Source organism: Paramormyrops kingsleyae, chromosome 9 (assembly GCF_048594095.1).
Source record: "Paramormyrops kingsleyae isolate MSU_618 chromosome 9, PKINGS_0.4, whole genome shotgun sequence".
In the NCBI taxonomy this organism is placed as follows: domain Eukaryota; kingdom Metazoa; phylum Chordata; class Actinopteri; order Osteoglossiformes; family Mormyridae; genus Paramormyrops; species Paramormyrops kingsleyae.
The window spans coordinates 94,310-120,033 of NC_132805.1; the positions used below are offsets into that span (position 1 = coordinate 94,310).

At 41.9% G+C, this 25,724-nt stretch overlaps 1 protein-coding gene across 3 annotated transcripts in view; it reads left to right on the forward strand.

Moving 5' to 3' along the window:
• The window catches only part of LOC111850412 (protein Jumonji-like), a 100,970-nt gene that overhangs the window by 26,772 nt on the left and 48,474 nt on the right, over positions 1 to 25,724 (forward strand). The window lies entirely within an intron of this gene.

Sequence of the window (25,724 nt, forward strand, 5' to 3'; positions counted from 1 at the left end):
AGATTTGCCAGGGACTTCCTGTGACTTCTTGAGCTACGCCTTCTTGGCAAGATTGTAATGGTTCCCGATTTGAGGGGGTGTCCTAATCTTTAGTTCACTTGTGAGCTGTTTGTCATTTTTGAAAGATTACTGCATTACAATATACATCCGTAAGAGAGAGCTAACATTGCCAGAGGGAAGTACTATAGGAAGGATCGCAACATGGTCAGCGCTGAGGAGCAGGAATTATAATGGTTTTATTGTCCGTCTTGCAAGGATACCTGGGATGCTGTAATAGTTAGCGAACAAGATATTCCCCGGAGAGCAGTGTTCTCGATTCTCTTTCACATCCATTCTTCCAGTCTTGAAGCGCCAATTACAGGTTTGACAAAAGCTACTGAGAAATGATGAAAAGAAGTGCCGTCTTGGGCCCTGGCGCGCGCCTGACAGATGGGTCCAAGCTTCGCACCATCCAGCCTGTGCGATTTCCTCCGCACATTTTTAATGTCGGCTGGACACATGTTTGGAAATGAAAAAAAGAGAAAAATAAACATGTTTAAAGAGTGATGTTTTACTTTAATGGTTTTTAAATTGTGTTTGACAGGTTAGACTTGCTTGTCTGGACGTGGTTTCTTGGTTTTAATCTATATTATCATTACTGGGTGGAGGAAAAACAAGTCTAGAATGGCCTCTGACCTCATCTCTGCTACTGTTTTTTTATATATCCGTTATCATTAGTATATAAAAGCCCAAACAGCTCTGGGAAGGTTGTTTTTGTTGTTGTTGATTTTTCATCGTTTAAGGACATACCATGAGGCCAGCTTGTTCCGGAAACTGTGTTGTCATCCAAATGCTCTCGCCAGTTTGGCCTCGCAAAGGAAACATCAAGACCTTTGTTGAAGGACACCGGTCTCCGTTACCTGTTCCTCTCACAGTCGTAGTTCATGACTAATTTGTTAATCACAAGACAAATCTTTATAATGTCAACTTCCATTCTAGCCCTACTTTTATTATTTTAAATAGTTTAATTTGTTTTACGTTGCATGTTACTCCTGTACATTTCATATAATGAACTCCATTAAAATTCTAAGACCGACAAAAAGAATGACCCATTTTATTTGAAACAGTAATCAATATTGTTTAAATGTGAGTGATTAACATCAGCCCTCTGTCGGCATGAGTAGGAAAAATATTTGATATATTATATTAGCACTTTTATTCTTACAATACACTAATAGAAATAATTCATACGTTATTGTGAGGTGTGTCTGTTTAGTGAGCTACCCTAATGAATTATCAGTAACTTTGTTTTGTGTGATTGGAGCTGAAGATCATGCAGAATGACAGTGATGTTCAGTATCTGGCTTACCATAGTGTTAAAGAAATTCCGATATTCACAAAACACGTAATTTTCTTCACTATTCATGTGTTAGCTGTCCTTCTAGTTCCTATGGTGGTGATACACAGGCTAACTTTTTGACCACTGATGCCGACCAGGTCAACTTATCCAGATCTGAACGGTTGCAAAAAGTTTCCCATTATGATTAAAGTTTTTCAAATAGAAATTTGTTGCCCAGTATCAATGGGAAAGTGCCCAAACAACATTGGTCAGCAACATTGCTCAAAAAGTTGCCCTGTGTATCGCCACCATTAGACCCTACTGTCGTCTGTCTTGGTGCCTTCCTCTGTCCTTCTGTATAAATGACTGCAATTCTACCTTTTCCAATGAGGCAGGTCAGCAAATCCCATGCTTAAAAAGATACATTTTCTCTACTGGCAGATGGTGAATGCATTATTATCCTGTATAACTGCTGAGTCCCTGCGACTCTGCAAAAGTCCACAAGCCAGAGAAGGTCATGACAGACAAAGCTTCACTCAGCAGAGGGGTTAGAAGGTCAGGACGGAGATCTGAGAGTAATAGATGCAACTTAAGCTTTGAGAAAATCCCTTTAAATGAATAAAGTCAGAACTATCCCCAGCTAACAGACAGAATCAGCCTCTGTAGATATGAGAAAATCTGTGTCTGCTTTTGAAATTCTGCTTGGGCATTTAAATCATCCTTAAATAGGATTTCTGAAATGATGTGACACACAAATTGGATCTCTGAGCACATTTTTAAAAAAATTGAAAGAAAATGCATCGTATAAATTACTTGCATACTGTCTACATTTGGGGAAATTTTGTCACCACTAAAAAATATTTTATTAAGAAAGACTTACTGTCTAATCCTTGTCCATTGTAATTTAAAAGTACAGCTGGTGCTGTTATCAAAAACACCCATGATAAATATTCATATGCACTTGGTATATTTGTGGTAAATCAATTATTTATCATATCCTATTTTGGTTAAGTAGTCCTATGATTATATTCAGATAGGGGAAAAGGCTGGATAATCATACATGAAAAATTAATGGGTATTTTCAGCACTGATACCATCATTTGCAGCCTTGAACTGGTTGATTAGATTGATAAATAATTAAAAAATCAGAGCACAGGCAGTCACAAGTTTATTTTAAAAATGGGCAAATATACAGTGGTAACAAGATTATTTCAAGGTTTTTTGTTTTCATTACTGTTATTGCTGCCCTATTAGATTTAGGTTATCTCTCACAAGGTAATAATGCTGGGTGATTGTTATCTGATTACCATAATCAGTTGTCAGCCTTGTTACATTGTGAGGTGCTATGAAGTGATGCTTTATGTTTTCAGCGATATTAAAAGTGGAGTGTCTAAGGCCAGGTCCAATTAGATACTGCATGTGCAGTGCAGCTGATTTCCGACCTGAATCGAAAGGAGTTTCAGTGGGCTGAAAATTCCTGCGGTGTAAAACCAATTCTGCATGTAATCCAGTTAAAGTTTCCTGGACAAACAGCAGATTAGCTACAACCTTGCATGAGTTTTTTTTAAGCACTGAGTGAAGGAAAGGTAGTAATGGATGCCAGAATAATTGATTGAGAGCTGAATATAGCTATTGCCTCAGATCATTTTCCCATGTTGATTTCCCTGTGCTGATTTACTAACGCTTTGCCGTATTCGCTCTCTGTGGAATGGCATGATTTATGTGCTTAAACGTGTCGTTGAAAGAGCGGAGCACTGCATAACCCTCCCCCCCATCCCAAACGAAAATTCTTCGCTGATGAAAACTGAGGACACCCAATATCTATATCTGCGGTGGTTTCTACAAATTGACGAGTTATAATATTGTGAAATTCAGCAAATGCATCTCCGACGGAGCCGTCAACCTCGTCACTGTCACAACATGATGGCCTTTCTTGAGTGTTGGGCTGTTTATCTGCCTTTACACAGCTGACATGAAAGGCCTGAGTGTTGCCACACACACAAACTCATGTGGCACTTCAGTTGGCGTTTTACCGCAGGTGTTTTCAAGCTTTTTAAACACTTAAACATCATTTGTTAGTGATATAGTGTGTACAAAAAACTATTAATTTAACGGAAGAAGAAAGGACGAAAATAAAGGATGAAAGAAATTTAACTGCAACAGAGGACTGAATATTATTGTGGAAATTTAATTAAAACCTTACAGTGTGGAATTTATGCCAAATTCCCTTGCATTGACTTTAGACTGATTACGCATAACACTGACCCAAAAGACAGGAAGTTGTGGAAAACTGCATGCAAATAAAAATGAATTTGAACATTAAACATTTGAATTTGAACATTGGAACACTGCTTAAAGCAGAATTTTGCAATGTTGTTCACATCCATTCTACAATTTAGAGGAAGATGTATGTTGTGGACACAGAGAAATAACAGCTAATGTAAAGTGATTATTGCGTAGCCTGTCTCTGAAAGGTGAATGCAGGGGGACACTCATTATTCATAGCCTGAAGGACATGTCGTCAACTGGAAAACAATCCAACCAGCGTTGGCAGCTGTCTTTGATACCATCATAACCAGTTTGGTGTGGAACAGCTTGTCTGATCAGACTCATCCCACTGGATGATGTAAATTCTATCTGCCAATGTCTACAGGAGGAGAATTAATAAGATGCAAATAGATGGTATTTCCACAGTCAGAGTTATTTGCCAGCAAGTCAGAGATGTTTGCCTTGTAAATTTTATTGAAAATCGCTTTTGGCAAAATTGGTTTTAGACCCTTTACGTAGTTTCTTGATTTGTTTAGTTTAAAAATCAACACGTGGGTACCATGAAAAAGATTGACCTACATTAATGTATTTACAGTGTTTCCCTCGAAGGAAAAAAAATATTAAATTTGGTGTGAAAGAAGAAGTTATTTATTATACTGTCATTATGTAATTTGCATACATTTAAGGGTCAGTTTCCTTTTATTTCAAATGCATTTAGGTTTATAAAGGTAAAATGGTTTCTTTTTGCCGGGTTTTTGCAGGTCCTAATGCCTGATGGTTTAAGGTTCAAGTAAAAGCCAGTTAAAATCATTCATGCTTGACGATGGTGCTCCAAGGCTTTGTGAAGTAAGTCGGCAGTGGATATATTTGCAACACATGTCGACGTAGCTGGATGCCTGGTTTGGACTGTATAATCGAGGGCTTTGGGCTGTTGAGGGGAAAACAGGAAGGATAAGCCTGCACCTGAGACAGGGCCACGTTCAGCAGAGCCTTCCCTAGAGCAGGAGCTGTCCTCAAAAAAGGGAAATTTGTTTTTTTAAAATTTTTTTAACTATACAATGGCACCCAAGGTAATTTTTACTGTGAATTGATGTTAGGAGGAAGTTGGATAATGCTGCATGATTTAGACAGAAGGTGTTTTGTTTTCGTGGATCGTTAACCCCCCCCACCACCACCTGTCTTTCAGTCCGCGGAGAACAACCTGACAAGATACAGCTTAAAGCGGATACGGTCGTCGTATTTCCCAGTCCGGTATCGAGTTGTTCGATGACAGTGTGTCTCCTGTAATGTTTTATTTGCCAGTGCATAATGCAGAAGAGTGGAGTGAATAGAACCGCTATGGATGGGGGACGTGTCTCTGAAAAATGAGCTTGCGTTTTTTTTTTTTTTTTTTTTTTTAAATCCATTCACTGACTGCCAGATTTCCTGAAAGGAATACGGGCTGGTTGAAAATCGAATTTTGCGGTGACAGGCTCCCCTAAGATCACAACCTGAAGTCTCGCAGACAGAAACACAGTCTGGCTGTAGATACACACGCCGTGTAGGTTGGTCTTTACATAACACCCCCCCACCACCACCACCCTTATAGAGACCCTACATCAGGATGAAGTATGGAAAGGAAAATGGAAGCAGAGAACACTTTCGGTTTTCATAACCAGGACATGTGGTTGTCTGGACTGGTCTGTATCAGAAGATGTAAATGGAGACCTTCCTCTCTAACTTACACTAGGCAAGTAAACATGTAACTTATGGAGATGTAGATGGAGACCTTCCTCTCTAACTTACACTAGGGTTAGGGTTAACATGTAACTTATGGAGATGTAGATGGAGACCTTCCTCTCTAGCTTACACTAGGGTTTGGGTTAACATGTAACTTATGGAGATGTACTGTAGATGGAGACCTTCCTCTCTAACTTACACTAGGGTTAGGGTTAACATGTAACTTATGGAGATGTACTGTAGATGGAGACCTTCCTCTCTAACTTACACTAGGGTTAGGGTTAACATGTAACTTATGGAGATGTAGATGGAGACATTCCTCTCTAGCTTACACTAGGGTTTGGGTTAACATGTAACTTATGGAGATGTAGATGGAGACCTTCCTCTCTAGCTTACACTAGGGTTTGGGTTAACATGTAACTTATGGAGATGTAGATGGAGACCTTCCTCTCTAACTTACACTAAGGTTAGGGTTAACATGTAACTTATGGAGATGTAGATGGAGACCTTCCTCTCTAGCTTGCACTAGGGTTTGGGTTAACATGTAACTTATGGAGATGTAGATGGAGACCTTCCTCTCTAACTTACACTAAGGTTAGGGTTAACATGTAACTTATGGAGATGTAGAGCTGGAGCGATCGATTTCTTTCTCTCCCTCTCTGCCTTTTTCCTCTCTCCTTCCCCACAGACAGCAGTGTCCTATGCCTCTTCTAAACAAACTCTCCAGCAAAAAGCTTTGACTGACCTGATATTTTGAAGCTGGTAGCCTATTAAAAAAAAACAAAAAAGCATGCGGCAGCGTTCTGTTACGGCTGCCCACTCTGCGATGTGGTTACAGTCGTCCTTACAGTCTCACCGACTCATGGTGACTTTTCCGACACTTAAGAAGGATGAGGGATTTCAGGCCTCCACGCTGGGTCTGTGAGTAATTCTGTAGGCTCACACGTTCAGGCCCGTGGGTTCATTTCCTGCTGAGGCTCTCCAGAGACGCGTGGGTAGGAGGATGACTGTCTCTGAATCGTGTATAGTGTTTGTGAGCCTGTGCCCTGTGACAGACTGGCATCCTGTCCAGCGTGACCTCTGCCTTGTGCCCTGTGCTTCTTGGAATAGGGTCACTGAAGCTCTGTACTTGGCAAGTGATGGATGAATGGATGTATGGATACTGTCTATACATCTATATATCTGTTAGGTAGATTGATTGATTGTCAGTTTCCAGGGGGCACCCTTGTTTATGTGGCACACCGTGAGCTTCCTTCTACCTTCAACAGCCAGTTCAGGTTGTGGGCTGCTCCAGATCTGACTCATAAAGGCATGTGGCCTAAACAGGACGAATGTGACTGTTCTCGTCATCGAAAGCAGTGTTCTTGGCGCTCTGCTGTTCTCACATGTTATTGTCTCGGTCTGGCTCCAGGTAAAGCCGACGCCATGAAGTGGACCATGCACTGGATGTGCAGTTTCTCTCTCTCTCTCTTTCTTCTTCTCCTTGTTTTCCCATAAGAGCATGGTCTGCATTCCTTTTAAAGAGCATCCATACTCTTTTTACACAGACTGAGCATTAACCGCAAAACTGTACAGTGCTGTAGTCAGTTAGGCGGTATTTAGTTTATACCATGTGATGAAGTTGGAGATGGGCGGGGGGGGTGGTTTACAGATTGCAACAAAACTGGTGCAAGAACAAAGAGCACATTAGCCTGTATATCATTTACAACGGCGCTAATATAGTCCATATGTTGATAAAAGGAAATGGTACTGTGTGCGGAGATGTTGATGGATTCTGTTTCCGTTGGAAAACTGCTGCGTGTGAAATATGCTTAGCAGGAGTGGACCATGGCGCGGGTACGAGGAGAGTCCAGGCCTTATAAATGTCCCTCCTGCTCGTCCCGCTTTGTCATCCAAAGTCCCTCGATTTCACTGAAGAAAGGCAGATCGTAGGGGGAGTTGGAGAAATGTCCAACGTGGGTCATAAATCATGCCTGGCAGTTTCTCTCGCCCCCACTTCGGGAAGAGAGTCCTGGGGGGTGGGGGGGTCCCTGCAGGAGCTTCTGGGACAAAGTGCTCACCTCTGACCTTTGCTATTCATCGGTATGAATGCGTCTTGGACACGTGTCACCCAGTTCTTTGCATTGGAAACCAAGCCACGTTTGTTCAGTGTATTGATGCAGATTTTTTTAAAGGTTTTTAATAAGAACTGTAAACATGAACAGCATTACAAATAACTTTTCCATAAAATGCTGAGTCTTTATATTATTGTGCAGTGTAATGCTTGAGGACTTGAAATGTGAATTTGCTTTTTCTGGTATTTCCTTTAACAGCAATTCAATATATATGCTACCTACAATGGGACTGTTTTATATAATAATTCAATACGAAACAAATCATTTTGCACTCTAACGTTGACTGTGCGCTTTCATTATATTCATTCTGTGCTGTAATTTCCATGTATACAATGAAAAGCAGAAACAAACCCTATCCCTACGTTCTTAAACACTGTTTTCTGTTCTTTTTCATTTATTTAGACTATTGTCAGTTCTTTTCTTACTAATGTGTATGTATGTGTATATATATATATATATATAATTTTATTTCCCTACTGGATGTGATTTCTTTTTTCATTTCACAGCAAGGCCCAATGAAAGACCTGCCAGACTCATTGTGCAAAATCACTAATGACATTTATTGTAAAGAATGAAAATGGGTTCGTTAGTGTTTCCTTGGGGATATTTTGTGTCTTTTATGAACTGGTGATGGGAAGAAAAAATACTGATTAAGAAACAATAGTGTTTCAGCCAGGGCTTTAATCACTTGTTTGTTGAAAAAAGGAAAAATGAAAATGAACAGGATGTAATATGTAAGCTGGGCTTATGGAAGCCCACCTGCTGTTTACTGTAATTCTCAGTCAGTATGGGAAGTATAGGACTGTCCACTTAGAGACATCTTTATTTATATGCATTTCAAGATATCCAAATTGAGTAAAAGATGTCTAGAAATGCATATTGGGAATCTTTAATAATCTTTAAAATGGAAGATGAAATGTTAATGTTTTAAGATAACTCTTTACTTAAGGCCACATTTTTAGTAATTTATGAACACATTCATAACAAATAATAATGCATTCATAAAGAATTATAAACATGGGTATAAATATGTATAAAAAGGCATAACACACTATAACCATGTGTATTATGCATTATGAATGATTTATGAAGCTTTCATCTATAGTGCACTATTGATACCTTTATAATGCATTATAATGGCCTGTATAAGCATTAAGGATGTTTTGTACTGCATTATCAAGGTATCTATAGTGCATTATAAATGAGAGCTTCATAAGGCAGTCATAATGCATAATACATATGGCTATAATGTGCTATGCCTTTATAAATATTTATAGACATGTTTATAATGCTTTATGAATGCACTATAATGCATTTTGAATATGTTTTTAAAATACTAAAATCATGGCCTTAAGCAGAGTGTTGCCCTTTTGGGCGCAGATCAAGTTTATATTCATACATGATGACATATATATTAATATATGTAATATTTAAATTACATTGAGCTTGCCATGTTGACCCAGCTGCCAGCTACGTTAAGGTCATATCGTCAAGTAAACTGAAATAGAGCATAAGCGATAGCCAAATTAAAATAATTTAAACACTATCTTAAATGGTATGTTTTACCATTCGCTTGTGGTCTTTCAAAGGTTGGTGAATATGTAGTAGGCTGGGAAAAAATATAGTTTCCTGCTAGTCCACAGGGGACCCAGTTTATCTGCGTTGCTTTATTTTTGCTTAAAATGTGCAATAAGAAGGCTCAATAAATTTAACATGCATTCATAAGTAGACAAGAAAAGCTAAATGTAGCAACAAGCAGACAGAATGTGGAGCATTGCTTCATGGTGAATTAGCAGCCTGACGTGTTTTCTGATGTGTAATATAGCCGCGTTTGATCAGCATTCAGACAGACTGGCTACATCACGTGTTCCGAGGGTGACTCAAGCGACTTGGATTTTGTTAGCTGAAAATTGATTTCAACACTGGTTGACAGTATTCGGTATATATTTACAGCCATAAATTCCCATCTAAATGTCTCGAGGAAAGCTTGTTGATCTCGTTCCCAGTCCATAAAGGGTGATTTATGTAGAGGGCTGGATTGTTTTTAAAGTGTTCTGTTTGCTGCAGAAACACTGCATACGTGAGCTTGCTGGGCTGCAAGAAGACCATTGGAAATTAGTAATATTTTATGAAAATGCTTTTTATAAATCTTTCTGATTCTTTTGAACGAGACCTGATTATTAAAAAATAATAAAAAAAAATACAAAGGATCTGCCTTCCTGTGGTCATTGGGTGTCTGAGGGTATCCCCATACTGCTGGCCTGTGCTGTGTGGAATTGACCTACCCCTGTTTCCAGCCTGCAGTTACATGCCAGTAGTTGGAACACTATTTACGCCTCTGGTAAGAAGTTAATTCTTTTGGCACTACACTTAGCAGAGTGACAGTGACAGACGCGACCTCGCTTCTCAAAGACTGTGCTTTGGGAGTGAGAGGTAAAAATGAGAAGGATCACGAGCAGGACAGGACAGAGTATAGATGTAAATCTCTCTCCAACTCGAGCCCTTTCTTTGCCAATAAATTGCCTTGCTGCTGATGTCTTGGGTTACTTCCTGTTTTTGACTATCTGAATTATTAATATTGAACTTTACTTTGTAACAGTGATATAATATATAAATATGCATTACAGGGGAAAAATAGTCCGTTTCTGGTTAAAATGGACCCAGAAGAAATGCAAGTGCTTCATAATGTTTTGCAGCTAAAGTTTTCTAAAATTACTAGTTGGAATCGATGGCTCCTGACAGATGGAGAGCGAAACATTTGCGGTAAAGTGAAATCTAGATAGCTGCTATCCCTGCCGTCAAGTATGACTTCACGTGTGAAATGACAAACAAGAATATATTTCTGCTATCAGACGATGTGGTGCTACCTCGAATTAGTGAGATATATTTCAGGACTGGATAAGCAGTTATTTGGGGGTGGGGGGGTGTCTTTTAATAATATTTCTGTCATGACATGGCACATCAGTGGGTGATATGCTGATGAATGTTCCGGAACTTCTCCTCGTCACGCAGCTCCCTGCTTCCTTGTTCTCTAATTATCTGAAGTGATTTTGGATTTTTTTAAGTTGACATTCATATTTCCAGTATCATCCACTTGAGTCTGAAGCCTATTTCCCTGTAGCGTCTAGAATGGCTGATATATCCCTTGGCAGTGTTATGTCTTGCCTTGATACCCTCCTTCTCCTCCGTATTCTTAGCAAGGAGATTTTCCGAATCCCAGCATCTCAGACAGTCTGTTAAGATACGTCTGTCCTTGCTGGGACACTTGGTCGCCTGTGGCTTTTACTACTCTGAAGCGAGACATTTCTCAAGCGAGGTATCAAGGTTCCTCGCTTTTTTATTTAATTAAAGTTGAGCAGGGTCTGACGGAGCACATTTCCCTCAACTGCCTATTCATAGCAAGAATTTTAGACCGAAGGAGAAAGAGATTTTAGGTTTTTCTTGGTGAGACATCAGTTCTGCTTGGATTCCTTAGGGTGTCATTAATTACTGGAAATAAGGAGGACTGAGCTTCCTACTGTTCAGAATGGGCTTATGCCAAGTGTCCTTTCAGTTATAGACACAAATATATTTTAAGTAAAGATACTACTTTTTTGGTATTATTAAAAAATGTGTTTGTGTACATGTTCATCCATCAATCCGTATATGGCTCAGTGAGTACATCTTAAAACCCAATGAACCTGGGCCTGAAGCCAACTCCAGGAAACACAGTTCACAAGGCTGGGGTACACCCTGGACTGGATGCCAGTCCATCACAAGGCTGGGGTACACCCTGGACTGGATGCCGGTCCATCACAAGGCTGGGGTACACCCTGGACTGGATGCCAGTCCATCACAAGGCTGGGGTACACCCTGGACTGGATGCCGGTCCATCACAAGGCTGGGGTACACCCTGGACTGGATGCCGGTCCATCACAAGGCTGGGGTACACCCTGGACTGGATGCCGGTCCATCACAAGGCTGGGGTACACCCTGGACTGGATGCCGGTCCATCACAAGGCTGGGGTACACCCTGGACTGGATGCCGGTCCATCACAAGGCTGGGGTACACCCTGGACTGGATGCCGGTCCATCACAAGGCTGGGGTACACCCTGGACTGGATGCCGGTCCATCACAAGGCTGGGGTACACCCTGGACTGGATGCCGGTCCATCACAAGGCTGGGGTACACCCTGGACTGGATGCCGGTCCATCACAAGGCTGGGGTACACCCTGGACTGGATGCCGGTCCATCACAAGGCTGGGGTACACCCTGGACTGGATGCCGGTCCATCACAAGGCTGGGGTACACCCTGGACTGGATGCCGGTCCATCACAAGGCTGGGGTACACCCTGGACTGGATGCCGGGCCATCACAAGGCTGGGGTACACCCTGGACTGGATGCCGGTCCATCACAAGGCTGGGGTACACCCTGGACTGGATGCCGGTCCATCACAAGGCTGGGGTACACCCTGGACTGGATGCCGGTCCATCACAAGGCTGGGGTACACCCTGGACTGGATGCCGGTCCATCACAAGGCTGGGGTACACCCTGGACTGGATGCCGGTCCATCACAAGCCACACCAGTTCATTAAAACCTGGAGAAAAGCCACAGGAACCTGCAACTCCCATCAAACATACAGACAGACATGCGCGCACACATGTCGGGTATACCTGTCCTTATGGGGCCCGCTCATTCACTTCTATGGGAAAAATGCTAACGCTAACTTTGACAACCTTAACCCCCACCCTGCCCTAACTGTAACCATAAGTAACCAAGCAAAATACAAGAGTTTTTGCATTTTTAGTTTTTTCATAGCAGTCACCAATTTTATATAAGAGTTTTCCCTTATGGGGACCAGGAAACCGGTCCCCATAAGGGGGAAAAAAAATGGATATTTATCACGTTATGGGGACGTTGTGTGCCCATAAGGATAGGTATACCTGCTCATGCGCACGCATACACACACGCACACATCTGTCTTTATATCTCCCCTTTTCTGCCTCTCTCCACTCCTCCGACGATAGTTGGATTTAGGCATCAGGTGACTTTGTTAGGTCGCTGGGCGAGTCGCAGAAAAGGACTTTTGACTGCGTCACAGACGCTGATTCAGTCGGCTATTTAAGGAACTGGTCTCGCAGCACCCTGAGCGAGCTGTGCTCAGTTGCTGCAGCATGGTGGCAAAGGACAGTCATTTCCTGTGTGTGGAAATCTGTTAAGTTGCAATCCCTGCCCCTGAAAACAGATCCTTCTTTTTTTGTGCTGGCTGCAGCTGCACTTTCCTGGGACGATTCAGGGCCGGAACAAAAGGCCGTTCTGCCTTAAGTGACATAGGGTGCAGCGCACGGGTCACATTACCATGGTAGCAAGCCAGAGGAACTCTTGCTCCCTTCGTACTGGTTTTACAGTGGGACCCTCTGCTGCCAGCGTAGGGATTTAAGGGTGCAGAGGCCCCTTTACTAAGTCCTGCCCCCTTCCTTTCCGGTAGGTCAACATCTACAGTTGGCAGTTGGTTTTCCTTGCCGTCCCTGGCTGCATAAGGTCAGATAAGTCTCCAGAAAAGCTAGTACTCCAGGATTTGGGATCAGTGGTGCTTTCTGTGCATGGTGGTGTTCAAACCAGGCCTTCGGGGGGGGGGGGGAGGGCAACACAAAAGGTTTGTTTATGGGTGCAGGTCAGAAGCACTGAGGGCTGGTTTGGTGAATGTTCTGGAAACAATCCAAGAGGGGCAAAGAGAATACTTCAAGAATATCCAGTTAGTGGTTTTTATTTCCGCATTCAGCTACTCAGTTTACCTTTTTTTCTTTGACTTTAGAGAAAAATGTTTATATTATGTGTTACATGCATATTTATGCCTTTTGAAATCAGAGACAGCTACAGGAATCATGGTTCCACTAATACTACTTAGACCAGGTCACATTCTTTGACTCTACATGATGTATTTTGCTCTGCTCCATCTTTTCTGCAGGTTTTTAACAGCTTGTACACACTCAGTGAGCCGCTCAGTGGCCTCACACTGAATCGCCTGTTATTCAGCTTTTTTAAGGGATGAATCTTGCGAGCAGATGGAGTCGAGCCTTGTCTTTAAGCACACGGCGTACTCAGTCAAATTGTTTATGTTACATCACAGCTAGACATCCGAGACATTATTTAACTTTGTTTTTACAACTGTAAGATGCTCTGAGATCGAACCAGCAGCTAGAACTGGTTTCCAAACAAAAGGTTCCCCAGTCCTTGTCCTAGAGGAGGTCACAGTAGATACAACCCCCCACAAGCTTTTCCATTCCTTATTTAAATGTCTAACTCAGGGGTGGCCAATCTTATCCGCAAAGGGCCGCTGTGTATGCGGGTTTTCGCTGCAACTCCTACTAATTAGTGGACTGATTGGCTGAAGAGTCCTCACACCTGGGTTTGAACAGCTGACCTACAGGTTATCCTAAAAACCTGCATACACACCGGCCCTTTGCGGATAAGATTGGCCACTGCTGGTCTAACTGTTTTCAGTAAGTAGAAAGAGGAAATAAGATGCTTAAATGCTCTAATATAATGAAGACATGCATGTACAGTTAATGAAAGATTGGCATTGTCTATTTTGAATATAAATATAATGTACATATCCATGCTGCTTACTTTTTTTACTTTAGCTCTCATTAATGTCAGAAAAACTGAAAATCATTGCTCAGAACAGAAAGTCGTAAAAAAAAACCAACAATAAAAAAACATTTAATTATGGCGTCTAAATTACATGAATACTGTGCATTACATCTGCCCGAGTTCCAGAGTTGCAGGTTGGGATTTTATGCTCGTAGTATTGTGGAGTCACAGGTTGTCACGTTCAGCGGTGACATTCCCGAGGATACTGGCTATGACACTCTGGGCCTTGGAGTGGCCCAGCAGAGGACGGCATTAGGAGGGCTGTAAGGGATCAAGCAATTTCTGTCAATCATCCGACGCCGTAATTGCCGGCGAATTGCTCTTCGCTTCCTGGCTGCCCCTGGCCAGTTCCTGCCGCTCCTCCTCCTCCACACTGAGCGCTTTTGTTTGCCTGTCCTTGCTCTCCGCATTGTGATGATGACCAGGTGGACATCTCACCCCTCCTCTGGTCTCTCGGTCCCTGAGCTCCGCTCCCAGCCCCGGCAGCTGGTGGAGGCCTGACCACCCTGACATCACTCACGTTGTTGGTTTGAGGAATGCATGTTTCAGACACATTTTTAAATACTGGGATGTTCTTAATACTCAAAAGATGTTTAAATATACTTATGGAATGGGCAGTATGACTACTTGAACTCGTCATATGCAAATAAATTAATCACCTAATATTAAAAGTGGTAACACTTTACTTAAACCAGTCATCATAATGCATTATAGACACCTTCATAATGCGTTATAATGCATTCATAAAGTATTATAGACAAAGCTATAACTATTCATAAAAAGGCATACCAGTATAGGCATATTTATTATGCATAATGAATGCTCTGTATATTGTATATTGGTCAGTATAAGCCATTATAATGCATTTTGATGGTAGCTATAGTGCATTATAGATGAGAGCTTCATAGAGCATTCATAATGCATGACTATAATGTTGTGCTTTTTATAAATAGTTATAGCTGTGTTTATAATACTTTATGAATGCAGTATAATGCCCTATAAAGGAATCTATAATGCATTATACATGAGTGCTTTAAGTAAAGTGTGACCTTAAAGGCCAATAAAAACTCAAAAAGAAATCTGTGGCAAACAGGAAGTTTGCTTAGCAATCACTTTATATCTTTCCCCGTTTAACGATTGTCTGTTGTCAGATTGTCAGGTGACCTGTGTATGTAAACTAACCTACACACAAACTATTTTTAAATCACACTGCCATTCTCAAACACAGGCATCTGGGCAATCCTTCTCTTCATAAGAAACAGATGTAGTATTAAGTGTATTTCTGCCTCTGATTATTTTTATTTATTTTATTTTTTTATTTAACCTTTAATTAATCAGGTTTGTCCCATTGAGATCACAGATCTCTTTTGCAAGGGAGACCTGGCCAAGGTGGCAGCAACACAGTGACAATGCAGAGTCTTACAAAGTAATACAAGAAAGAAAAGAAAACATAGTTAGAATTTACAATTACATATAGATAACCTCGATTCCAGAGTCTTTAGAAGAGTTTTAAATTCCTTGAGGGGTATTAAATTGTGCAAACGGAAATGTAATAGTGGCTGAAATGTAATAGTGGCTGAAGTCCAAATTAATTCCTTGCATTGTATCATAGGGCTACCTTAACTACCCCTAAGCCGTGCCGGATGTTATCTCAGTCCCCTCTTGTCTGGTGTGTTTATACTCACTGACTTAAATGTAGTACATGCTCACGTTCCACCAGAGTGTGGCAAAAGAAGTCCAGAACAGCCTCAGTCTCAGCCTTAGTTAGTGTGCAGGTTCCATATTGCGTTAATCTCAGCCAGCGCAAGCAACGGTTAGGGAATGCTGGGTGGTTTTTTAATTTTAATATTTTTTTAAAAAATTGATGGCTATTTAGGTGAATTCTGCTTTCAGGCTAGAAGTCAACCTCTATCAGGGCAGTGAGATGCTGTACAGTAATTAAACATGTTATGATTAAAGGGCTGGAGTGGGTTTAGTGCGTGGGCATCCTGGGATTTAATGAAGTGGGTTTAGTGCGTGGGCATCCTCTGATTTAATGAAGTGGGTTTGGTGCGTGGGCATCCTCTGATTTAATGAAGTGGGTTTAGTGCGTGGGCATCCTGTGATTTAATGAAGTGGGTTTGGTGCGTGGGCATCCTGGGATTTAATGAAGTGGGTTTAGTGCGTGGGCATCCTGTGATTTAATGAAGTGGGTTTGGTGCGTGGGCATCCTCTGATTTAATGAAGTGGGTTTAGTGCGTGGGCATCCTCTGATTTAATGAAGTGGGTTTGGTGCGTGGGCATCCTGGGATTTAATGAAGTGGGTTTAGTGCGTGGGCATCCTCTGATTTAATGAAGTGGGTTTAGTGCGTGGGCATCCTGTGATTGAATGAAGTGGGTTTGGTGCGTGGGCATCCTCTGATTTAATGAAGCGGGTTTAGTGCGTGGGCATCCTCTGATTTAATGAAGTGGGTTTAGTGCGTGGGCATCCTCTGATTTAATGAAGTGGGTTTGGTGCGTGGGCATCCTCTGATTTAATGAAGTGGGTTTGGTGCGTGGGCATCCTCTGATTTAATGAAGTGGGTTTTGTGTGTTGGCATCCTGTGATTTAATGAAGTGGGTTTAGTGCGTGGGCATCCTCTGATTTAATGAAGTGGGTTTAGTGCGTGGGCATCCTCTGATTTAATGAAGTGGGTTTAGTGCGTGGGCATCCTCTGATTTAATGAAGTAGGTTTAGTGTGTTGGCATCCTGTGATTTAATGAAGTGGGTTTAGTGCGTGGGCATCCTCTGATTTAATGAAGTGGGTTTAGTGCGTGGGCATCCTCTGATTTAATGAAGTGGGTTTAGTGCGTGGGCATCTTCTGATTTAATGAAGTGGGTTTTGTGTGTTGGCATCCTGTGATTTAATGTTTTGCGGTTGCTTTAACTGAGAAGGACGGAGAGGCCCCTCTGATGAATAGCAAATATTTTTTTTTTGGAATAAGCTACATCAGTACCCCTCATATATGCCCCATAGTTTTTGCTCAAGGGCACCCGGTGGCGTTGATGGTCATTTATATTTTGGTATTTTATAGGATTGAAAGGTACAAGGTCTGGATAAATTAAAGCAACTTCACATGCTGCAGTCCCCGTGGGACGGACAGGGATACCGGCACATGCCCTGGTAATATCACTAATACTTCCATGTGCGTTATGTCTCCCGGGCGAGGGATGTGTGGGTGGTTTAATAACCAACAGGTGCAGCATTCCGCCTGTGTGGGGCGCTAAAGTGCATTTTGCACTGGAAATGGAAAGGAAATGTTACGGCGTACATCCTGTCCAAGGTGTACCCCAGCCTTGTGCCCTGTACTCCCTGGGCTTGGCCCCAGGTTCCCCTGTAACCCTGACCTGGATGAGTGGTTAGATGGATGGATGGATGGATATTTTAACCATGGAGCAAAATTAGAGCAAAACAACTGATATGATGAGTTAAAGGAATTCATAAAATGTAAAGCATTCAATTTGAAAAGTCAATCTTAGAAAGTAATTTTGAATAAAAAGGGTAACTTTTAAAAAGGTTCCTTTCCTTTTGAATTATATCTGTGACAGAGTTTATATTACCTGTAAAATATCTGTCAGCAGTATGTTGAGCATTTGCCTTTCACCGTGACATACGTTTGAAGAAGAAGTACGCCGAAACACACTGACATACGTTTGAAGAATAAGTATGCCGAAACACACTGACATACGTTTGAAGAAGAAGTATGCCGAAACACACTGACATACGTTTGAAGAAGAAGTATGCCGAAACACACTGACATACGTTTGAAGAAGAAGTATGCCGAAACACACTGACATACGTTTGAAGAAGAAGTATGCCGAAACACACTGACATACGTTTGAAGAAGAAGTACGCCGAAACACACTGACATACGTTTGAAGAAGTACGCCGAAACACACTGACATACGTTTGAAGAAGAAGTACGCCGAAACACACTGACATACGTTTGAAGAAGAAGTACGCCGAAACACACTGACATACGTTTGAAGAAGAAGTACGCCGAAACACACTGACATACGTTTGAAGAAGAAGTACGCCGAAACACACTGACATACGTTTGAAGAAGAAGTACGCCGAAACACACTGACATACGTTTGAAGAAGAAGTACGCCGAAACACACTGACATACGTTTGAAGAAGAAGTAAGCCGAAACACACTGACATACGTTTGAAGAAGAAGTAAGCCGAAACACACTGACATACGTTTGAAGAAGAAGTACGCCGAAACACACTGACATACGTTTGAAGAAGAAGTACGCCGAAACACACTGACATACGTTTGAAGAAGAAGTACGCCGAAACACACTGACATACGTTTGAAGAAGAAGTACGCCGAAACACACTGACATACGTTTGAAGAAGAAGTACGCCGAAACACACTGACATACGTTTGAAGAAGAAGTACGCCGAAACACACTGACATACGTTTGAAGAAGAAGTACGCCGAAACACACTGACATACGTTTGAAGAAGAAGTACGCCGAAACACACTGACATACGTTTGAAGAAGTAGTACGCCGAAACACACTGACATACGTTTGAAGAAGAAGTACGCCGAAACACACTGACATACGTTTGAAGAAGAAGTACGCCGAAACACACTGACATACGTTTGAAGAAGAAGTACGCCGAAACACACTGACATACGTTTGAAGAAGAAGTACGCCGAAACACACTGACATACGTTTGAAGAAGAAGTACGCCGAAACACACTGACATACGTTTGAAGAAGTACGCCGAAACACACTGACATACGTTTGAAGAAGAAGTACGCCGAAACACACTGACATACGTTTGAAGAAGAAGTACGCCGAAACACACTGACATACGTTTGAAGAAGAAGTACGCCGAAACACACTGACATACGTTTGAAGAAGAAGTACGCCGAAACACACTGACATACGTTTGAAGAAGAAGTACGCCGAAACACACTGACATACGTTTGAAGAAGAAGTACGCCGAAACACACTGACATACGTTTGAAGAAGAAGTACGCCGAAACACACTGACATACGTTTGAAGAAGAAGTACGCCGAAACACACTGACATACGTTTGAAGAAGAAGTACGCCGAAACACACTGACATACGTTTGAAGAAGAAGTACGCCGAAACACACTGACATACGTTTGAAGAAGAAGTACGCCGAAACACACTGACATACGTTTGAAGAAGAAGTACGCCGAAACACACTGACATACGTTTGAAGAAGAAGTACGCCGAAACACACTGACATACGTTTGAAGAAGAAGTACGCCGAAACACACTGACATACGTTTGAAGAAGAAGTACGCCGAAACACACTGACATACGTTTGAAGAAGAAGTACGCCGAAACACACTGACATACGTTTGAAGAAGAAGTACGCCGAAACACACTGACATACGTTTGAAGAAGAAGTACGCCGAAACACACTGACATACGTTTGAAGAAGAAGTACGCCGAAACACACTGACATACGTTTGAAGAAGAAGTACGCCGAAACACACTGACATACGTTTGAAGAAGAAGTACGCCGAAACACACTGACATACGTTTGAAGAAGAAGTACGCCGAAACACACTGACATACGTTTGAAGAAGAAGTACGCCGAAACACACTGACATACGTTTGAAGAAGAAGTACGCCGAAACACACTGACATACGTTTGAAGAAGAAGTACGCCGAAACACACTGACATACGTTTGAAGAAGAAGTACGCCGAAACACACTGACATACGTTTGAAGAAGAAGTACGCCGAAACACACTGACATACGTTTGAAGAAGAAGTACGCCGAAACACACTGACATACGTTTGAAGAAGAAGTACGCCGAAACACACTGACATACGTTTGAAGAAGAAGTACGCCGAAACACACTGACATACGTTTGAAGAAGAAGTACGCCGAAACACACTGACATACGTTTGAAGAAGAAGTACGCCGAAACACACTGACATACGTTTGAAGAAGAAGTACGCCGAAACACACTGACATACGTTTGAAGAAGAAGTACGCCGAAACACACTGACATACGTTTGAAGAAGAAGTACGCCGAAACACACTGACATACGTTTGAAGAAGAAGTACGCCGAAACACACTGACATACGTTTGAAGAAGAAGTACGCCGAAACACACTGACATACGTTTGAAGAAGAAGTACGCCGAAACACACTGACATACGTTTGAAGAAGAAGTACGCCGAAACACACTGACATACGTTTGAAGAAGAAGTACGCCGAAACACACTGACATACGTTTGAAGAAGAAGTACGCCGAAACACACTGACATACGTTTGAAGAAGAAGTACGCCGAAACACACTGACATACGTTTGAAGAAGAAGTACGCCGAAACACACTGACATACGTTTGAAGAAGAAGTACGCCGAAACACACTGACATACGTTTGAAGAAGAAGTACGCCGAAACACACTGACATACGTTTGAAGAAGAAGTACGCCGAAACACACTGACATACGTTTGAAGAAGAAGTACGCCGAAACACACTGACATACGTTTGAAGAAGAAGTACGCCGAAACACACTGACATACGTTTGAAGAAGAAGTACGCCGAAACACACTGACATACGTTTGAAGAAGAAGTACGCCGAAACACACTGACATACGTTTGAAGAAGAAGTACGCCGAAACACACTGACATACGTTTGAAGAAGAAGTACGCCGAAACACACTGACATACGTTTGAAGAAGAAGTACGCCGAAACACACTGACATACGTTTGAAGAAGAAGTACGCCGAAACACACTGACATACGTTTGAAGAAGAAGTACGCCGAAACACACTGACATACGTTTGAAGAAGAAGTACGCCGAAACACACTGACATACGTTTGAAGAAGAAGTACGCCGAAACACACTGACATACGTTTGAAGAAGAAGTACGCCGAAACACACTGACATACGTTTGAAGAAGAAGTACGCCGAAACACACTGACATACGTTTGAAGAAGAAGTACGCCGAAACACACTGACATACGTTTGAAGAAGAAGTATGCCGAAACACACTGACATACGTTTGAAGAAGAAGTATGCCGAAACACACTGACATACGTTTGAAGAAGAAGTATGCCGAAACACATTGACTTTAGTGTGTTGCCTGAAATAACATAAAACAAAATTAGTTCAGCTATTGATTCTTGCTGGTTGTGAGAGCCACGCATGGTAAAAGTCAGGGTTTCAGTATTTTCAATTTGTGGTAACAGTGTATATTTCAAAGGATTAACTAGACTTTGTGAGAATGGTCGTTCCAAGATCCAGGGAGCAGCACTTCAATCCGCCAGGGTGTCTGTGGCCTCTTGTCCATTTAAGGCTTTCTTCACATATAAGGAGAAACCACCCAAGTGTGAGTGCAAAGGTGGGACCATCAGAGCAGTGGGGAACCTCACTGTCTCCCCTGCTTCATTTCATCCTCTTTACTCAAGTTCAGGCCCATTTGCATTCTGCACAACAAACATCCCTTTAAGCTACCTGAAAATTCTATAATGTCTCCCACGCACTCCAGACATTTCTCCAGAAAAAAAACTGGAAGTTGCATCGCTTACTATTTTAATTTGCTGGTATTTGTTTGACAGAGCAAAGCTGCAGGAGCCACAGCAACATATAAATGTTTTGCACGAAAACTCTTTGAATAATTAAAGGAGTCTCACATTTCGAGTCAGCAAAATTATTTGCAGCCAGATTGATCAGTTTCGACAATGTCTTTGCCTTGAAGATGATCTTTGTTCTTCCCTCGGGGTGTACTGGACGAGTGGCCAAAATAAATTACCACAGAGGTGACTCTACTGTAAGGGATACTGATTTAGTTTGAGGGCAGGAGGCAAAGCCATGGGGAATTGTGAGGTCAGAGGTTAAGCAGAGGTGAAGACGTGTACATAGTTTGTGTTCCTGTTGTGTATAACCCACTGGTTCTTGATCCTGAATGCATGACATACGGTTTTAGTCTCGTAACTGACTCTTAGATTTTGGGGCAAATTGCATGAATACTGGTGAACACAGGCAAAATGTCATTCGTGTTATTGCTCTTAATTACGCTGTGCATAAGTACCATGCCTGTAATTTGTTCCAGGGCTGCAGCAGTGGTTTGCTAAACCCTGCGGGGGAAACACTCTTCATGGAGCCTAGAATGAAAGAGCCATGATCCTTATGCTGTGCTGAATTTCCTTTGTGGCTGCGGGGCGAGTCTGGGGGCACATTTGGGGTCAGGAGAGTCGAGGTGACGTGGGGGAGGCAAACGTTCTCTGTCTTTGCCATGGAAGCAGTATTTTGAGGAACCAGTTTTGGATTATTTTACTTCTCAGGTGTGTCCCTTACCTTCACATCTGGGCTGACATATCATAGGAGTTTAGTTAGTTTGGCTCTTGCTAATATCTAATACAAAGCTTTGTCTCGCATGCTTTCATACTAAAATAACAGTTAGTCATGTGAGGGATTTCTGTGATGATTAATCTCTGTATGCGATCATATGGAATCACGGATGAGGAAACAAAGGATCATTTGGGGTCAGGAGAGTCGAGGTGACGTGGGGGAGGCAAACGTTGGACTTTGTTACTTAGCCACCGGTGCAGAAATCAGAGCAGCATTCAAACTTGTAAATATACGGTTTTGACCCTCCTTGAGCCTATGAAATCCAGGTGCGTACCTATAGAGCATTAAAAGTTCATTCTGTTCTGTAATTATGTTTAAGTATGTTAAAATTGACCCATTTGGCTCATCAATTGTGATTAAAAAAATAGGAAATCACGCCATTGTGTCCCTGTATCGTGCAGGAACCTTTATTTGTTTTTGTTTGACTTCTACTTTAAAATGGCATTTTATTGCTCCCTGTTTTGACTCGTTGAATGTGATGATATAGACGTAGATGTGCACCTTTGCTCTCGGTGCAGCTATCAGGAGAACTTGTGGCTCTGTTTATAGTAGACTGTCCTGTGGGGCTCCACTGCAGACCATGCCTCTCGAGTGGATTTCCTGACACTTCCCAGAAGTACAGATCCCCTCCAGATCTTGGCCTCCTGCATACAGTAAATAGATGGCTGCCGTTGGGTTGCCGAGTTTCTTCCAGTGGAGTGAAATCAAGGTTTGACAGAGGAAGTAATCAATGGAGAGTTATTTTGTTTTGGGGGGTGGAAGGATCTCAGGTTTGGAATAAGGCTTCCAAATGTTGCGTCTCTGACAACAAGAATCATTTTAGTTTATTTATATAGAATGACATTCAATCCTTCTTTTTACAGATGAAAATCACATTTTTGGAAACTCCTTCCATTCATCCTTCTATCACGCCCAATTTTTCAGTAGGTTTATACTGTGTTTCTGGAAAAGATAAATAAAAGTAGTTGTTGTTAAATGGCCGCTGAATGGTCTGTCTTTGTAATGGTGGCCTGCTGGCTTGCCATAATAAGACAGATGAATCTATAGGAGGTATACCTGTAATTGTAAGTTAAGCTGATCAATACTACTAAGTCGTTTCTATCTAGTGATGATGAAGAACTTTTGCTGGCAACCAGATCCTTTGGAGAGAAAAAGCACCATATTTAACATCCAAATATCTATGGAATTCTGGGTAAAAATGTTCTGTGTTAACGTGTGGGTGGACAGGTGCTAAGTCGCCACGAGAAATATCTGACTGAGCTTTCTTCTGCTGATGTGCAGTCTAGTACATTCAGTTCCATTTCAATTTATATTACATTCAGCAATATTCACAACCTAGATGCCCCAAAGCGGGTATCATGGATTTAGCAGAAACATTTCATACTTATATTACACACATTAGAGCTGGAATCACAGGCAAATGTAACAGAGGTCATGTAAAGTCTTTTTTATATGAAAAATCAATGCTAGGATAAAAAAATAACTACACAGAGGAGGGAGAGTGGATTCCTCTCATGTTCTGGTGACCCCAGGCTTTGGAGCGGCCGGCTGAGAAGGACGAGTGCAGAGGTGCCTCTGTCATGTCTCTGCCAGGGCAGCTTGTCTGCCAGTCTCAGCTGTCGGCCTCGTCGGGAAACAGCGGCAATGCCGATTGCTCTTCGGGACCCTGAACTTGGCTGGCTCTCCAAGGCCAAAGCCGTCTGTCAGGGGAAAAACGCACCGCTGGTCTTAAAAGGCTAAATATTTATGGTGTGAAAGCAACAGGAAGCTGACAAAGTTCTCTGTCTTTGCCATGGAAGCAGTATTTTGAGGAACCAGTTTTGGATTATTTTACTTCTCAGGTGTGTCCCTTACCTTCACATCTGGGCTGACATATCATAGGAGTTTAGTTAGTTTGGCTCTTGCTAATATCTAATACAAAGCTTTGTCTCGCATGCTTTCATACTAAAATAACAGTTAGTCATGTGAGGGATTTCTGTGATGATTAATCTCTGTATGCGATCATATGGAATCACGTATGAGGAAACAAAGGATCTGCTCTGATCTTCCATTGTTCCATGGTGCAGATACAGTATATTTGTCGCTTGGTTCCAAAAGGAATACGTTTGCCGGGATGGATTTTGAAAGGAATCGAAGCACCTCCTGCTGTCAACAGTGACCCAATTGTGAGACAAGTTGTGAACATTTAAAAAAAAATATTTGTCAATCCCTGGGAGTCAGTATTGCAAAGGTGTGGGAGAAGTTAAATGCGTTGCCAACATCACAACTTGTCTGTTATTAACTGGATTGCCATGTTAGCCGCTCTAATGAAAGATTGATTTGAGGCTCTCCATTACTTGAATTGGAAATCATGGTAGTTTTTTTAGGCTGGTTAATTCTGTGGCAGATGCAGGAAGCAGGAAGATTTTTAAGCAGTAATTGTATTTTATAATAGGTAAAATGCTATTTTGCAACAAAAAAAAAGGCTGACAGTCAAGTAATCAAGATCCCGGGAGCATGCAGGGCTGTGGAACCCTCAATGTGAAAGTGGAGGTATGATGGAGAAGGATTTATTTTTTTAATCAATGCTTATTGCAACAGGTAGACTAATCTGAAGGCAGAGAACTGCTCAGTATACAATGAAATGACATGTAGGAATGAATGAGACGCACAGGAGCTCCACTGGCTTTCAGGAGTGATGTGCCGGTAACGTTCCTTAGTGAAGCTAGGCTGCTTCTAATGGTACTTTGACAATGTAGGAGTGGATGAAAGACCCAGGAGCTCCACCGGCTTTCAAAATTGACATGCTGGTATTGTTCTGTAGATATCTGAGGTGTTGCATGCGTCGAATGTTAAAACCCAGAGCAGCTGGGAGACATACTTGTTTACACAATAAGGCAAATTCTTTTTGAAAAAGGCATATGGAGAATTACATGGCTGTGCTAGTTTCTGAAGACATACAGTTTGTCCTGACACTGCTGCAGGGTGAAGAGGTGGTTTCACACTAGGATGAGCAGATAATCCATGTCAGGGAGGACACTCTGAGCTACTTTGGGTTTTACAAATTTACTTTAAAACTGAAAGGGTTCTGTGTTTGGTTAAGTAGTTCTGTTCTTCTTGTGCTTTGACTGGTTTGTCTCCTTGATTGAAAGATTCATCCAGCTGTTTCACATTAACATAGTAAGAACTTAGTGCTTAAGTAAAATCCGGGTCCTTTTGATTGAAAATTTACAAATCCTGTCCTAGCGCAAAGTGTCCTCCCTAACATGGATTATATGGGCACCCTATTTTGGTCAGTGTGAAGTGT